Source organism: Hyla sarda, chromosome 11 (assembly GCF_029499605.1).
Source record: "Hyla sarda isolate aHylSar1 chromosome 11, aHylSar1.hap1, whole genome shotgun sequence".
Taxonomy (NCBI): domain Eukaryota; kingdom Metazoa; phylum Chordata; class Amphibia; order Anura; family Hylidae; genus Hyla; species Hyla sarda.
In genome coordinates this window covers 76312160-76324243 of record NC_079199.1, presented here as the reverse complement: position 1 = coordinate 76324243, position 12084 = coordinate 76312160, and the positions used below count along the sequence as shown (strand labels likewise).

The following is a 12084-nucleotide window of genomic DNA, read 5'->3' as shown; positions in this document are numbered from 1 at the left end:
CTCGCTGGCCATGCGGGCATCAAAAAGTCCTTGCAACTCATCTCTCGTTTCTATTGGTGGCCGACTCTGGAGACGGATGTTGTTGATTTTGTGCGGGCCTGTACTGTCTGTGCCCGGGATAAGACTCCTCGCCAGAAGCCTGCTGGTCTCCTTCATCCTCTGCCTGTCCCCGAACAGCCTTGGTCTCTGATTGGTATGGACTTTATTACAGACTTACCCCCATCCCGTGGCAACACTGTTGTTTGGGTGGTCGTTGATCGATTTTCCAAGATGGCACATTTTATTCCTCTTCCTGGTCTTCCTTCAGCGCCTCAGTTGGCAAAACAATTTTTTGTACAAATTTTTCGTCTTCACGGTTTGCCCACGCAGATCGTCTCGGATAGAGGCGTCCAATTCGTGTCAAAATTCTGGAGGGCTCTCTGTAAACAACTCAAGATTAAATTAAACTTCTCTTCTGCTTATCATCCTCAATCCAATGGGCAAGTAGAAAGAATTAACCAGGTCCTGGGTGACTATTTACGGCATTTTGTTTCCTCCCGCCAGGATGACTGGGCAGATCTTCTACCATGGGCCGAATTCTCGTACAACTTCAGAGTCTCTGAATCTTCTTCTAAATCCCCATTTTTCGTGGTGTACAGCCGTCACCCTCTTCCACCCCCTCCCTACTCCCTTGCCCTCTGGTTTGCCCGCTGTGGATGAAGTAACTCGTGATCTTTCCACCATATGGAAAGAGACCCAAAATTCTCTTTTACAGGCTTCATCTCGCATGAAAAAGTTTGCCGATAAGAAAAGAAGAGCTCCCCCCATTTTTTCTCCCGGAGACAAGGTATGGCTCTCCGCTAAATATGTCCGCTTCCGTGTCCCCAGCTACAAATTGGGACCACGCTATCTTGGTCATTTCAAAATCTTGTGCCAAATTAATCCTGTCTCTTACAAACTTCTTCTTCCTCCTTCTCTTCGTATTCCTAATGCCTTTCATGTCTCTCTTCTTAAACCACTCATCATCAACCGTTTCTCTCCCAAACTTGTTTCTCCCACTCCTGTTTCCGGTTCTTCTGACATCTTCTCCGTGAAGGAGATACTGGCCTCCAAGACGGTCAGAGGGAAAACATTTTTTTTGGTTGATTGGGAGGGCTGTGGTCCTGAAGAGAGATCCTGGGAACCTGAGGACAATATCCTAGACAAAAGTCTGGTCCTCAGGTTCTCAGGCTCCAAGAAGAGGGGGAGACCCAAGGGGGGGGGGTACTGTTACGCCGAGCGCTCCGGGTCCCCGCTCCTCCCCGGAGCGCTCGCAACATCCTCGCTACTGCAGCGCCCCGGTCAGATCCACTGACCGGGTGCGCTGCGATACCGCCTCCAGCCGGGATGCGATTCGCGATGCGGGTGGCGCCCGCTCGCGATGCGCACCCCGGCTCCCGTACCTGACTCGCTCTCCGTCGGTCCTGTCCCGGCGCGCGCGGCCCCGCTCCCTAGGGCGCGCGCGCGCCGGGTCTCTGCGATTTAAAGGGCCACTGCGCCACTGATTGTCGCAGTTGTTCTAATTAGTGTGTTCACCTGTGCACTCCCTATGTATACCTCACTTCCCCTGCACTCCCTCGCCGGATCTTGTTGCCATCGTGCCAGTGAAAGCGTTTCCTTGTGTGTTCCTAGCCTGTGTTCCAGACCTCCTGCCGTTGCCCCTGACTACGATCCTTGCTGCCTGCCCCGACCTTCTGCTACGTCCGACCTTGCTCTTGTCTACTCCCTTGTACCGCGCCTATCTTCAGCAGTCAGAGAGGTTGAGCCGTTGCTAGTGGATACGACCTGGTTACTACCGCCGCTGCAAGACCATCCCGCTTTGCGGCGGGCTCTGGTGAATACCAGTAGTAACTTAGAACCGGTCCACTAGCACGGTCCACGCCAATCCCTCTCTGGCACAGAGGATCCACCTCCTGCCAGCCGAATCGTGACATGCACATTGTATTTATAGCGACAGCAAGCTAGGGCTGCTCAATATCATATTTTGAGCCTGCATGCTATGCACGCTCAGCTAAGCAAACTCATTATCATGTATTGAGTGTGCATGTTATGCACACTCAGCTATGCAGGCTCATTATCATGTACTGACTGTGCAGGCTATGCACGCTCAACATCAGGTATTGATCAGATAAGCACGCTAATTATTATGTATTGAGTGTGCATGCTATGCACTCTCATTATGATGTATTGAGCCTGCATGCTATGCACGCTCATTATAATGTATTGAGTGTGTAGGATATACATGTTCAATATCATGTATTGAGCATGCATGCTATGCACACTCATATATTAACGTTCATTATTATGTATTGAGTATGCATCCTATGGATGCTCAATGTAATATATTGAACATGCATGCTACACACTTTCATTATGATGTATTGAGCCTCCATGCTATGCATGCTCATTATCATGTATTGAGTGTTTATGCCATGCACGCTCAATATCATGTATTGATTGTGCATGCTATGCACGCTCAATATCATGTATTGACTGTGGATGCTATGCATGCTCAATAACATGTATTGAGCATGCATGCTATGCACGGTCATATATTCACATTCATTATCATGTATTGAGTGTGTATGCTATGCATGCTCAATATCATGTATTGACTGTGCATGCTATGCACGCTCATATATTCATGTTCATTATTATATATTGAGCATCCATGCTATGCACTCTCATTATGATGTATTGAGCCTGTATGCTATGCATGCTCAATATCATTTTTGAGTGTGTATGCTATGCATGCTCAATATCATTTATTGAAAATGTATGCTATGCATGCTCATTATCATGTATTGATTGTGTATGCTTTGCATGCTCAATATCATGTATTGAACATGCAGGCTATGCACGCTCAAAATATTCACGTTAATTATGTATTGAGTGTGCATGCTATGCATGCAAAATATCATTTATTGAGCATGCATGCTACACACTTTCATTACGATGTATTGAGCCTGCATGCTATGCATGCTCATTATCATGTATTGAGTGTTTATGCCATGCACGCTCAATATCATGTATTGATTGTGCATTCTATGCATGCTCAATATCATGTATTGACTGTGAATGCTATGCATGCTCAATAACATGTATTGAGCATGCATGCTATGCACGCTCATATATTCACGTTCATTATCATGTATTGAGTGTGTATGCTATGCATGCTCAATATAATGTATTGAGCATGCATGCTATGCACACTCATATATTAACGTTCATTATTATGTATTGAGTATGCATCCTATGGATACTCAATGTATGCTACACATACATGCTACACACTTTCATTACAATTTATTGAGCCTGCATGCTATGCACGCTCATTATCATGTATTGAGTGTGTATGCTATGCATGCTCAATATAATGTATTGAGCATGCATGCTATGCACACTCATATATTAACGTTCATTATTATGTATTGAGTATGCATCCTATGGATACTCAATGTATGCTACACATACATGCTACACACTTTCATTACAATTTATTGAGCCTGCATGCTATGCACGCTCATTATCATGTATTGAGTGTGTATGCTATGCATGCTCAATATCATACTTACTGTGCATGCTATGCATGCTCAATATCATGTATTCAACATGCAGGCTATGCACGCTCAAAATATTCATGTTTATTATTATGTATTGAGTGTGCATGCTATGGATGCTCAATATCAGGTATTGAGCATGCATGCTATGCACTCTCATTATCATGTTTTGAGCCTGCATGCTATGCACGCTCATTATCATATATTGAGTGTGGATGGTATGCACGGTAAATTTCAGATTTTGGACTCATTTGGGACTTTGGATCACTATCTATATTGTAGTGCTGCGGTTTTATTGAGTAACACCGGATCACTCCAGTATAGATGGTAAGCAAAAAAAGCACATTTATTCCATTGGGGGGAGGTTATGGTGTTATGTGCAATACAGTCTAGATGGTGATATAAATTGTGAATTCATTCCATCAATAAATATGCACAATTTTTGAATGGAATAAAATCTTTTTTTTTAATCACCACCTATCCTGAATTGCTGCGGTGTTCCTAATGCAATAAAATATGCAATCAGTGAGCACATGTACACGATAAAACCGCAGCAATGCAGTATAGGTCAGTGGTCCCCAAACTGTGGCCCTCCAGATGTTGCAAAACTACAATTCCCAGCATGCCTGGACAGCCGTTGGCTGTCCAGGCATGCTGGGAGTTGTAGTTTTGCAACATCTGGAGGGCCACAGTTTGGGGACCACTGGTATAAATGGTGAAAAAAAAGAGATTTTATTCCATTACAAAAATGATGCATCATTTTTGAATGGGATAAAATCACTATTATTCACACCATTTATAATGCACTGCGGTCTGCAGTCATTCATTGGGGATTGCAGCTTTGTGAAATTTTATTTTTATTGTTTTGGGCATATAATCAATTGTACTACCCACCATTTTGATATTATAAATTCCCTCAGGGCACAGTACAGCAGCTCCGTTCTCAGACTCTCCTCCTCTCTGAATGGTACGTGCAAAACCAAACAGAAAGGAGGAGACTCAGAGGCTGCCGTCCCTCCCAGCCTGTATGCGCGCCTGTATGCGCGCTCCCGACATTGAGCGCAGAATACAGCAAGATGGGCGGAAGTGGTGGCCGGCGAGGCTTCAGATGACGTCACGTCGGCCCGCCCGCCGACTTCCTGCAATCGTGAGACTGCTCAACTCTGAGCTACCGAAGAGGAGTGGAAAAAGGTATTGTTCTAATGTTTTAAGAGGATAAAAAAAACAGGGATAGATGTAGGGAAAGATGGGGAGGGGGAATATGGACATTTTAGTTGAGGATAGCTACTCTTTAAGAGCACATACCTCAGCTCTTCAATAAAATAATTTTTTTTATATATCTATATATATATATATACCGTATTTATCTGCGTATAACACGCACTTTTTAGGCTAAAATTTTTAGCCTAAAGTCTATGTGCGTGTTATACGCCGATACACCCCCAGGAAAGGCAGGGGGAGAGAGGCCGTCGCTGCCCGCTTCTCTCCCCCTGACTTTCCTGGGGTCTAGAGCCCTGCTGCCGGCCCTTCTCACCCCCTGGCTATCGGCGCCGCTGCCCGTTCTGTCCCCCTGACTATCGGTGCCGGCGCCGATAGCCAGGGGGAGAGAAGCGGCGCCGACAGCCAGGGGGAGAGAAGGGGCAGCGGCACCCATTGCCGGCGCCGCTGCCCCGTTGCCTCCCCCCATCCCCGGTGGCATAATTACCTGTTGCTATGCACGGCACGGCGCGGCGCACTGACGTCATGCGCCGCGCCGTGCATAGCAACGACGCAGGGGACGCGCGCCGGAGGCCTGCAGCAGCGCGGACCCGACCCAGGTAATTATGCCACCGGGGATGGGGGGAGGCAATGGGGCAGCGGCGCCGGCAATGGGTGCCGCTGCCCCTTCTCTCCCCCTGGCTGTCGGCGCCGATAACCAGGGGGTGAGAAGGGCCGGCAGCAGCGCTCTAGACCCCAGGAAAGGCAGGGAGAGAGAAGCGGGCAGCGACGGCCTCTCTCCCCCTGCCTTTCCTGGGGGTTTATCGGGGTATACACGCGCACACACGCACCCTCATTTTACCATGGATATTTGGGTAAAAAACTTTTTTTACCCAAATATCCTTGGTAAAATGAGGGTGCATGTTATAGGCCGGTGCGTGGTATACCCCGATAAATACGGTATATATATATAGATAGATAGATAGATAGATAAAAAAAAGTCAGTTCTGTTATGGTGAATATATTTATTGTGTGATTGACAATTGATTGGTAATAAAGGTTTTTTCAATCAAAAATCTGTTCTTATCAGTTTAATATCTGATACGTCCCCTATCTGGGGACCATAAATTAAATGGATTTTTGAGAATGGGAGCCGATTTGGAAACTTGCTTCCGTCGCCCAATGCATTGACCCGATATGGCAGTATCTTCGGGTACAGTGCACCACCCCATTCCAGTGTTAAAAAAGACAGATTCTTATTTAATCCTCTGTGGGTGCTGCTGCAGCTGTTGCCTGCCTTGTCATGTCAGTCAGTCTGGCTGCAGAAGGTGCCGCTGCTGTCCAGACCCAGTACTGCTGAATGGCCTCCTTAATTGGATAAGCTCATCGTATCCTCACAAAAAAAAAAAGAGTTCCACAATTAGAGACCACAATAATGAGTTGCACTGACTGGTTTATGAACGTCTATCCATTTGGCGTTTTACTGACCATGTTTGCACACTGATTGATGTCATAAAAACTAAAAAAATAATAATAATACTAATCTAGCACACCTGTGCAGGTTTGACATGACATGATACGTAGCTGTCTTGCAGGTGGTGCTGAATCCTGTTAAATGATGTGAGGGTCTCATGGTTATTCACAAGGGTGCGTCATTGCTGTTGCTTGACCATGCATTGGTTCTGTGGTCAGTGAATGATAAAAACAAAATTTGCCATCCATTGATTGATGGGAAATCAGCCATGAGGCATTTGTTTTTAGAGACTGCTGCTCACAACCAATGTTGCAATGGAGTGTCTCCATCTGCTGGTGGTATTGGATAAGCATTAGTGCTATGATGGGGTCTGAAGAAGAAGAAGAAGATGGAAAAAAATTAATAAAAAAAAGAAAGAAAGAGAGAGAGACTGACTGAGTGAGTGGGTAAGAGAGAGAGTGAGTGAGTGATTGAGTGAGTAATTGAGTGAGTGAGAGAGAGAACAAATGAATTAAAGTGAGTGAGTGAGTGAGTGAGTGAGAATGAATGAAAGTCTGAATGACAGAAAGAAAAAAGTATGAAGAAAGAAGTATGAAGAAAATAAAATGTATATGGAGTTGCAAACATGAGTGCAATCTACAAAGCTGTTGAGGCTGGTCCTCATGGGAGGATTGTTGCACCCAGGACCTTTAGTTCTATTAAATGTCATTCAATGCCACTGCCAGGTGTAAACAGCAGAAGAACCAGAAGCACCAACAGCACGACCATGGGTTGTCAGATTACCCTGATTCAGCAAAGAGTCCAAAAGGATGCAGGTGAATACTGTTTATTTTCAGTTTCTCGTTACAGTTGGTTTGATTCCGTGTCCGGACAGCCAGGGAGGTGGCTGCAGGCAACAAAGGTAGGCGTGTTGTTTTCATATGCAGATCTTAACCCCTTAAGGATGGAGGGCGTGCCCATACGCCCCCGTTTCAAAGTCCTTAAGGACTGAGGGTGTATGGATACGCCCGTGGGAATTTCGGTCCCCGCCGCTAGCCGTCGGGGACCGGACCGAGATGCCTGCTGAAATCTTTCAGCAGGCATCCTGTGAAAATGCCTAGGAGGGTCCTGAGAACCCCCCATGTCGGCCATGGCGGCAAATCGACGTTTGTGGCAATTCCGGGCTGATCGGGTCTCTGATGACCCGATTGCCCGGAAAATAGGGATGAAAGGATTTGTCAGTGACAGCCCCAATCCTCCTAAGGGATAGGAGCGAGGTGGCAGTGGTGCCATCCCCCCCTATCCCCTGCCATTAGTAATGACTACTGACCAATGGCAGTTAAAGGCGGAGGGGTTACCATGGAAATTCCCCGCTCTGCCCGCCCCTGGATGTCAGGCAGAGAGGGGGGGGGGGGAGAAGATGGTGGCGGTACCTGGGGGTTTGCCCCCCCTCCATGCGAATGTACAGGGTACATTCACAAGGGGCGGGGGTTTACAGTTAGTCTCTCGCTGCAAGCTAGAGATGCAGGAAATTTTCTGCTGCAGCTCAAACTCCCAGCAGGAAACTCGCTGTAATCCCCCGGCAGTCTGAATGTACCCTAAAAACACTACCTATAAACATACCCCTACACAGTCCCCCCCCCCCCCCCCCCCCAATAAAAATGAGAAACCTCTGGTATGGCACGGTTTCTAAAACGTAGTCTCCAGCTGTTGCAAAACAACAACTCCCAGTATTGCCAGACAGCCATTGACTGTCCAGGCATGCTGGGAGTTTTGCAACAGCTGGAGGCACTCTGTTTGCGAAACACTGCCGTAGGGTAATTTTGGTATCCGAGGCAAGTCTAACTCTTGCATCCGTAATTTAGGCCTTAAATGCGCATGGCGCTCTCTCACTTTACCGTACTCGGTAAAAATTGCCCAACAAATTTTGGGGGGCTTTTTCTCCTTTTACCTTTTACAGCGGTTCTGACATAAACGCACAAAAATAAATACCCACATGTGACCCCATTTTGGAAACTACACCCCTCACGGAATGTAAGAATGGGTATAGTGAGCTTTAACACCCCACAGGTGTTTGACAAATTTTCATTAAAGTTGGACGTGAAAGTGAAAAATTTTATTTTCTTCACTAAAATGCTGGTGTTATCCCAAATTTTTCATTTTCACAAGGAGTAATAGGAAAAAAAGCCATTGATGGCTGGGAAATATTGGAACATGGAGGTAGGCATCTTTGATGTCCACTGAAGAAAGAAATTCCCCTTGTTCCATGGATGCCACTACCGAACGGAGGGATTCCAATCGGAAGTGGCGGATGAGAAGATGAAGGTTGAGACGCTTGAGGTCCAGGATTGGCCGCACAGAACCGCCCTTCTTGGGGACCACAAAAAGATTGGAATAGAAACCCCAAAAATAACTCCCTGGAGAAGCAGGGACCGGAGAGCCTCCCGAAACTGTTTCGCCAGAGAAGGAGACCGGGGGGCCCGGGACTGAAAAAAACGATCCCTCGGGAGGGAGGCAGATTCCATTCGGTATCCGTTGGACACCACGTCCCTGACCAAAGAGTCCTGAATGTGTGTGGTCCAGATGTCTCGAAAAAGAAAGAGACGACCTCCCACCCAAGAAAAATCTGCGGGTGGGGGCATCACTTCATGCAGAAGTGGGTTTGCGTTTGCCCGATTTGGCCGCAAAACGGGCGGAACGGTTGGTGTCCAACTTCCAAGACGGGCAAGCCCGGAATGAGGGAGCCTTCTTGTCCCGCGAAGGCGCCTGCCTAGACCCCTTATTAGGGCCAAAAGTCCGAAAGGACTGAAAGGAAGAGGACTTCCTCTGGGAAGTAGAGCGAGCCTTATTTTGAGGCAACAAGGAACTCTTGCCAACCGTCGCCTCAGAGATAATCTCGTCAAGGCGCTTGCCAAAAAGACGGGCACCAGTAAAAGGAAGCTCGGTGAGAGACCTTTTGGAAGCGGCATCCGCATCCACATCCCAAGCCTTAAGCCACATGGAACGGCGGAGGGCCGCCAGGTGACCCACAGCAAAGGCAGCACAACGGGCTGACTGCATGGAAGCTGTGCACAGAAAGTCCCCAGCTTTAGAGCATTGGAGAACCAAAGCAGACAGATCCTCTGGGGGGATCCCGCCTGGATACCCTGACGGAGTTTTGAGCACCACACCGATAGGGCCTTGGACACCCAAGCCGAGGCGAAGGTGGGAAGCATAGAAGAGCCTGCTGCTTCAGAGGCAAACTTCGCTAAGGACTCCACCTTCTTGTCCGTTGAATCCTTGAAAGCAGCCATATCTGCTAGCGACAGTGTAGTAGCCTTAGAGAGGCGGGAAATTGGTGGATCCACCAAGGGAGGGGAAACCATCTTAGAGGCAAGGTCCTTGTCGAATGGGTAACGCACCTGAACCTTCTTCATTCCCGGGAGCCTCTTGTCCGGATGTTTCCATGCAGATTCCAGAAGGGTGTCAAATTCAGCGTGAGAGCTGAACCTTTGAGGTGCCAGTTTAGCATGATGAAAAGATACTTCAGGAGTCACATCCGAAGATCCTGGGTCCTCTAAGTGAAAGGTGTCTCTTATGGCCGCAACCAATGAGTTCACCATTTCAACTGTATCCGAGCGGTCCTCCGAGTCAGATGCCAATTCGAAAGCCTCATCCACCAGGAGAATGTGAACAAGTGGGGGGCGACCATGACCGGGTACGCGACTCTTGTGAGGCAGAGTGGCGATTCCGGGAACGTCCTCTGGAGGAGCGACGTTTGTGACCAGATGACACGGGGGGGGGGGGCGGGACCCACGAGGGGAGCACCCACGTCTACCTGAAGACTCAATGGAAGAGTCAGAAGATACACCCCTAGTACGCCTGTGAGAGGGTGAAGTATGTGGAGAAGAGGAGCGGGGCCCTTTAGAGGGTTGGCACAGGGCAGACCTCTTCAAGGCAGACACCACGTCACGAGAAGCCTCAGCCACCGAACGGGAGACTTGAGTCAAGTCAGCCCATATACTGGGATAGGGAAGAAACCCAGGCTGGAGGGGCGGCCGAATCCACCAGAACTGAAAGAGCATCCGAGGGTACCAGGGGGTCTGGGGCAGCAGAGGAGCAGGCAGAGCAAGTGGGTTCAGCAGAACCAGGTATTTTGGAATTACAGTTCTTACAGACCAAATAGGAAACTAACGCTCCAGTTGTCTGTTTAGAGGGAGGAACAATTCTGGGTACGAACATAATGAAAAAAGAACTCTCACCCGAGTCTGTGTCCCCTGTGGTGGCTGCTGTGAGGAGAACTCCGCTCTGTGTAGATAGAGAGGGAGAAACAGGCCAGCCAATAGCCAGAGAGGGGCGTGCCTGGAGCAGGGGCCCTGTCTGATTGGCCTCTGCCACCGAAAATCGCACGCACGGCGCTGATTGGAGGACAATCCGCGCCTCCAGTGAGCTCCGGCGGCCCTGTGGGCGGAGCTATAGCTCCCCGGCCGCCGAGAAGAACAATAGTAATGGCGCCCGCTCCTTGCCCCAGGCGCACATGTCAGCCGCATATGCGCCAGTTTAGCATGATGAAAAGATACTTCAGGAGTCACATCCGAAGATCCTGGGTCCTCTAAGTGAAAGGTGTCTCTTATGGCCGCAACCAATGAGTTCACCATTTCAACTGTATCCGAGCGGTCCTCCGAGTCAGATGCCAATTCGAAAGCCTCATCCACCAGGAGAATGTGAACAAGTGGGGGGCGTCCATGACCGGGTACGCGACTCTTGCGAGGCAGAGTGGCGATTCCGGGAACGTCCTCTGGAGGAGCGACGTTTGTGACCAGATGACACGGGGGGGGGGGGGCGGGACCCACGAGGGGAGCACCCACGTCTACCTGAAGACTCAATGGAAGAGTCAGAAGATACACCCCTAGTACGCCTGTGAGAGGGTGAAGTATGTGGAGAAGAGGAGCGGGGCCCTTTAGAGGGTTGGCACAGGGCAGACCTCTTCAAGGCAGACACCACGTCACGAGAAGCCTCAGCCACCGAACGGGAGACTTGAGTCAAGTCAGCCCATATACTGGGATAGGGAAGAAACCCAGGCTGGAGGGGCGGCCGAATCCACCAGAACTGAAAGAGCATCCGAGGGTACCAGGGGGTCTGGGGCAGCAGAGGAGCAGGCAGAGCAAGTGGGTTCAGCAGAACCAGGTATTTTGGAATTACAGTTCTTACAGACCAAATAGGAAACTAACGCTCCAGTTGTCTGTTTAGAGGGAGGAACAATTCTGGGTACGAGCATAATGAAAAAAGAACTATTTCACCCGAGTCTGTGTCCCCTGTGGTGGCTGCTGTGAGGAGAACTCCGCTCTGTGTAGATAGAGAAGGAGAAACAGGCCAGCCAATAGCCAGAGAGGGGCGTGCCTGGAGCAGGGGCCCTGTCTGATTGGCCTCTGCCACCGAAAATCGCACGCACGGCGCTGATTGGAGGACAATCCGCGCCTCCAGTGAGCTCCGGCGGCCCTGTGGGCGGAGCTATAGCTCCCCGGCCGCCGAGAAGAACAATAGTAATGGCGCCCGCTCCTTGCCCCAGGCGCACATGTCAGCCGCATATGCGCCCACCGGGAAGTGAGCGGGCGATACACATATTCGCCGACAGTCGTCTGCTGCCGAAATCGAAAGTAAGTCGGCGCTTCATGCGCCCGAACAGTAAAAGCGCCGCGGCTGTCAGCCACATAGTAAGCGCCGCGGCTGTCAGCCGCATAGTATAACACACACACACATGTGCATAATAATAAAGTAAACCATTCATTCCCAATATGCCATTGCTCGCCCCTTTTTTTAGAATAAAAGATAGAGCCCCTAACACAGGCCAGCCCCTTGGACCCTGAAAGGTGGGCC

The 12084-nt window shown here is 49.1% G+C and overlaps 1 non-coding gene across 1 annotated transcript; it reads left to right on the top strand.

Annotated features, from left to right (window-relative positions):
* Nucleotides 1-5817: 5817 nt before the first annotated feature.
* Nucleotides 5818-6004, top strand: LOC130295995 (U2 spliceosomal RNA). Its single transcript, XR_008849090.1, has one exon. It is a non-coding gene; the product is annotated as a U2 spliceosomal RNA (small nuclear RNA).
* The last annotated feature ends 6080 nt before the right edge of the window (nt 6005-12084 follow it).